At 29.9% G+C, this 6,142-nt stretch overlaps 1 protein-coding gene across 1 annotated transcript in view; it reads left to right on the top strand.

Moving 5' to 3' along the window:
- The first annotated feature begins 591 nt into the window (after window positions 1-591).
- The window catches only part of LOC134243000 (A disintegrin and metalloproteinase with thrombospondin motifs like), a 32,236-nt gene continuing 26,685 nt past the window's right edge, over window positions 592-6,142 (top strand). Inside the window, exon 1 of the mRNA XM_062725210.1 lies at window positions 592-770. The gene's annotated coding sequence lies outside the window, so the exon portion shown is untranslated. The remainder of the gene's footprint in view (window positions 771-6,142) is intronic.

The following is a 6,142-nucleotide window of genomic DNA, read 5'->3' as shown; positions in this document are numbered from 1 at the left end:
AAAAAAAAAACTTTTACACTTGATGAAAGAACTACTACGATTTGTTGGATGTAAGATATGCAGGAATAAATTTTAATAAGATTTTAATTATTTTGTTGTTTGCATCATTGTTTAATACGTAATATAGTCATACATATATTACACATTACAGTGTTCTTGTCTGTAATGGATGTTTATGTCATAACTTAAAATATAATCTCTTGAAATATAATCGTTTCTTTTTAATTGTATCCAAGTATCTTACAAACAAGCTGTTGACATAACAGTTCATTTATGTGTATTAAAATGAGACCAAATGAAACCATAAATGGTACTAAAGAACAAAAAACCCATCATCTTCCTTACTATTTATTTTTAATACCTCAACTTAATTATCAGACAAAATGATCTCAAATTTCTTTAAATGTTAAATCAGAATTCTTTAGATAGATGTTATAGCAGTAGGATGTATTACAAAAATGCTTGCTTAGAAATTTAATTCGCACACCAGCAATTTCGTTGCATGTTTTATTTTATTTTTTAATAAAATTGCTGTCATCCTTTAAGTAATTGTTTTGCTTGCCTCGTTTGTCACAGGAACAAACGATCGTAATGCAGGGACACTTAAATGTAGAGTAATTTTTCATAGGAAATAAATTTTCTGTCCAGAAAAAGCTTCTGCTGTGGTGTATTTTTCGTTTGCAAATAAAGGATTATGGCTGCGTTTGTCTTACTGACCCAGAGCACAGTAGTCCTATGTTTTCTTTGTTCATAGAAAATGTGGCACATACGTAAGTATAAACTAACATTTGTATTTGTTGAATATGTTTCTAAATGTTTAATGGATTATGGATTTCTTCAATTTTTTAATGAAATAATTATTTTACAGGTTTAGCAAACTTTTGAGTGAGACATTGGCAAAAGTCAAACACAAATTGATACCATTACTGTTTTGAATTTTTTGTCTCATACTAAAATCCGACTTTATGGCTAAGTTTTAGTGAAGTTTGGAACGAAACATATGAAGATAACGAACAGTATTCAAGATCATAAATCCATGAAAAAATACAAAATAGGTGCAGAGCAAACACGGACCTCCATAGTTGCAGAACTGTAGCTCTCTTCTTGAGAAAATTCGGACAGATAAAGCAGAGAGCTGCAGATCCAAGCGTTGTAAAAACCGTCGATTTACGCCTACGATTTTTTTGTCGCTCACTTCGGGTATTTTTTCTTGTATTTATACTTTCCCCAGCTTTAAAAATGGTATTTAATAATTAATCATACATTTAAATTCAATTCCTGATTATTTTATTACCTTTCAACGCTAATAAAATGGCTGTTTTGGGTTACGGACGTCGAAACGGAACTCTTTTAAACTGACATTACAAAACTATATACAGGACTGTCTAGGACCATTAAAAGGTAAATAAACTTTAATAAAGTATCAAAAATAAGACTTAAATATATAATTGATTATAGAATACAATTTTAAAAGCCAAAGAAAGTTTAGACTACACGAAATAAATACCTAGAGTAGCGACAAAAAATCGTCGGCGTAAATCGAAGGTTTTTACAACGCTTGGATCTGTAGCTCTCTGCTTTATCTGTCCGAATTTTCTCAAGCAGAGAACTACAGTTCAGCAGCTAGGACATCCAAAACTTAATAAGTCATGATCGGTTGAGTTACTTATATTTACATTTGCAAATGTTTTCCTTTATATAACACTACTAAAGGCAAGCGTTTTTATAACTGTGTAAATACAGGTATGGGGTCAAGAGGTCATAGATGTGCGTTTAGATAAACGTTCGACGTAATTTCTCTGTGACGTCATAAAGGGTCGACGCGCGTTTAGTGGATTACATACATGCCGTTGGGTTTGAAAAATTAAGGCATTTCACACGTTAAAAGTAACAATCAGGCAAATATAAAGTATGAATAAGTCACAAAGGTAAATATAAGTAATAAGGTATCATTTTTGACTTTTATTGAGATGTAAAACGGGTTGGCACATGATCAAATCTTCCATAAAGCCCTTCGGGCTTTATGGGATTTGATCACGTGACCAACCCGTTTTACATCTCAATAAAACTCAAAAAATGATACCTTATTTCTTAATTAAATTGTTTCTGCTGATCAGAAAAAGTGAAGAAGGCAAGAATCTTGAAAGGCTACAAAACTAGTGTTTCTATGGAGTAATAATACAGTGTACGCATAAAGTAGTAATACCAGGCAGGATTATGAATAAATTGAAGAGAAAAGATAAATATAAGGAGTGTGCGATGTTATTTTATTCTCAGTGATCAATATATATCTAGAATCAAGTATAATTATTTCAACATTGATATGAATTACCACGTGACCTAGGGCTAGGTTTTACTTCATACACTCTTTTCCCTATCCTATATATCCTTATTTATGTATCTTTACACTCAGCATTTTTTTTAAACCTTAAGCCAAAAAAAAAAAAAAAACGAAAGAAAGAAACAAACTGTGATGTCTATTTAAACCACTTAATGACATTTTTAAGCAAAATCTAATGCGTATATGCAATTTATCATTATAAACAAGACATCTGCGTGTAAGGCCCACTTAGAATGACATATTATGAGAATAATTTCGTCCATTACTGCTACTTCTTCCTTTTCATAAATATTTGCTCTATAAATAAGAGTGGGGATTAAGCTGAATAAAGTAATCAAAATAGTTTCTTGCTACAAGTAAACTAAGAAGAGAATTAGAACACAACACAAAAGTTCATATCCAATCCTTTTTTTTTTTTCGATTCATGACATGGTGTTTTAGCCATTCTGTTTACTCTGACATACAAAAGTTTTTTTTTGTGATACCCATTTGTGGCTTTATGTGATATCAAGTCTTATTGTTTTGTGATATCCATTCTTGTTCCTTTGTGATATCCATTCTTGCCCATTTGTGATATCCATTCCTATTCTTTTGTAATATCCATTCTAGTTTTTGTGTGATATCCATTCTTGCTGTTTTGTAATATCCATTCTTGTTCTTCTGTAATTTCCATTCTTGTTCTTTTGTAATATCCATTCTTGTTCTTTTGTAATATCCATTCTTGTTCTTTTGTGATATCCATTCTTACCCATTTGTGATATCCTTTCTTATTCTATTGTAATATCCATTCTTGTTATTTTGTGATATTTATTCTTGTGCTTTTGGGATATTCATTCTAGTCTTTTTGTGATATCCATTCTTGCTGTTTTGTAATATCTATTCTAGTTCTTTTGTGATATTCATTTGTGTTCTTTTAAATTTGTAACATCCATTCTTGTCCTTTATTGATATCCATTCTTGCTGTTTTGTGATATCCATTCTTATTCTTTTGTAATATTCATTCTAGTCCTTTTGTGATATCCATTCTTGCTGTTTAGTAATATCCATTCTTGTTCTTTTGTGATATCCATTCTTGTTCTTTTGTAATATCTATTCTTGTTCTTTTGTGATATACATTCTTATTCTTTTAAATTTGTGATATCCATTCTTGTTCTTTTGTGATATCCATTCTTGTTCTTTTGTGATATTCATTCATGTTCTTCTGTGACAATTTTTTTTTCTAATGACAACCATCTAAAGAAATTTTGGTTTTTTTTTTACTCTTTGTAGATATCCAATAGCTTTTTCAAGTTCCTTTAGAATACAGTATACCATAGAAAGCAAAAATGCGAAAATTTATAGTTCGTGAGGCAAAAAACCGTTTATTTCAACGTAAAATTTTTTTCCACCTTTTTGTGGTTCCGTCTGTGCCGCTGTAAATTTTACAATTTCTTAATTATCCCGACGTAAAATGAACTAAATTGACTATTCACTATAATGACATACGCGAAGATAACGACCAGCATTCGATCCAGAAATGCGGTGGGATCAGATGCCCAAGAGTAGTATGTATCCCTATTGACCGGACACACCCGCTATAGACCTTTGTATTGATCAGGTATTCCGTAGTCAAATTTTATTAGCATAAAGAAGGTCTAACAATAGTTGTGAAATATGCAGGTCAAAATTCGACCGAATTAAAGTTGGTATTTGTAACAAGGTCATTATAGGAAACATGAAATTTACAAAATGCTGGCTTTAAGTGATCTTGTTGAAATCCTAGTAAGACCAAGTTTTATTTGTCAGTAACCTGCCTGGGTTTAAAACTTTATCGTATTCAGATCATGATCTTGCGTATCGAATATGTTGAAAGATTTAAACACCATATTAAGTTAAATGAAATATTGCTACATATATAAATAAGTAAAAATGACGATCGAAAAGTTGAAGTCAATTTTATTGTACACAACCTGATAGGTTAATAAAGCAGGCCGAGCATAATTTATAAGGAAATGTATACTGTGACACAATACAAGAATAACAATTCCTTATAAGATCAGAAAATGAAAGAACTTGTGATTTAAAAACTGTATAAAAGTTAAAATACACCAACACTTAAAGCTGCATTATTGTAGTGGCTAGTTTAGTACAACAGGCTGTAAACGAGAATTTGGTCGCCATGCACTTGTTGACATGATATTGTCATGGCAATTAATAATGTACAAAGATTGGCGAATCTGGTGATTTTTTTTTTACAGCTGAAATGCCTTTTATTATTAAAGATGTGTAATGGAACATAAATACAAATGCATACTCTAATTTTAAAGCAATATGAGCTGCAACTTTGATGTCGGAATTTTTTGTTACAAAATTGTAAATAACTATGTAAATTACAGGAAAAAAATAATGTTAATAAACTTCCTGTTGTTCATATTTGCGATTGAAGAACTATTTATAAGTTTCGATTGAATCAAAATTACATTATTGTCATCCTGTACAATGATGATTTCTTTTATAAACCTGAATATTGGATTGTATATAAAAGTCTTTCTTCTGCTTTGTTTTAGTCTAATTGATAATAAAGTTTTAAGTTACATACAAATATATCCCAATAACACATTTTAAAGCGAAATAAAATTTTCAAGAATGCAGCTCATATTGCTTTAAATTATTACCGAGAGTTCGATCACTAATTAATGAAGCAATGGTCAACCAAAAAGCTTATTATTAAGAAATGGTCACATAAAAGTCGAATAGATACAGGGTGTCCCAAAACATATGTTACACTTTTAAACCATCATAAAAATTTTATGCCTCAAGTTACAATAATGAAATTTAAAATGTATATTAACATTGTTATAATTTTTTTGTGAAGCATACAGTTGCCAAAATTCCCTTATTAATCATCTATATTTTTTCTTTAGAATAACATATGTCATTTTACAACAAGTTCCATATGACATCCATTGAATTGAAATTATTTGAACACAATTCCTGAAGTTTTTATTTATCAAGCTGTAAATATAATATATTCCAACAGTTTAACTTTAAATACCTTCATAAACATGTAAATTAGTATTCCGTTGAGTTTCATAACAAGATGTTGTTTTCTTAACTTATAACTAAAAACAATTTTAGACCGATAGTAAAAATTTACAATATCTACCAGCTCTTCACATGATTCCATATCAAAATATGATGACATCATTAGGACATCATAATTACCTGACTCTTGAATAGAAAGTTCTCGAAAGTTTGTCAGATAAAATGTATGCTAACAAATATACATTATAAGTTGACAAAATATATTTGTTGAATGCTTTTAATTTGATAAAGTTATAGGTGATTAAAAGTGTAACATATGTTTTGGGACACCCTGTATATAATTATATTTTGATGTAAATGACTTTTGAAAAGTTTTATATTTTAAATTTTTTTTAATGTTCTTTGGTCTGTCTTCAACCCAGATGTAGAATTTCAGCCAAATTCTTTTTAAATACAGTTGTCGGCAATATTGAGCCTAACAAATAAAGACGACATTATAACAAGCTTTGTCAGCTGGAACCATAACATTTTGTTCATATAGTCTTTGTAAATCCTTTATCGCTTCCGTTTTAATGAAATACGGAAGGATAGCTGAACAAATATGAATTCAATGGATGTTTTGATAAATTTTAGTTGAAATCATCCGAATGAGAGAAGTTCTAGAGGATTAATATGATGTTGAGGAATTTATAAATAAACTAGAGGTACTGTGAGCACTGAGTTCACTAAATTATACCTCTCGCCTCTAATATGATTATTATGGCAAAGTCCTTGTTT

The sequence above is a fragment of the Saccostrea cucullata genome, unplaced genomic scaffold (genome assembly GCF_032062105.1).
Source record: "Saccostrea cucullata isolate Sc308-1 unplaced genomic scaffold, CSIRO_AGI_Scuc_v1 ctg702, whole genome shotgun sequence".
Classification (NCBI taxonomy): Eukaryota; Metazoa; Mollusca; class Bivalvia; order Ostreida; family Ostreidae; genus Saccostrea; species Saccostrea cuccullata.
The sequence above is the reverse complement of the archived record's forward strand: the minus strand, read 5'-3'. Positions and strand labels throughout refer to the sequence as shown.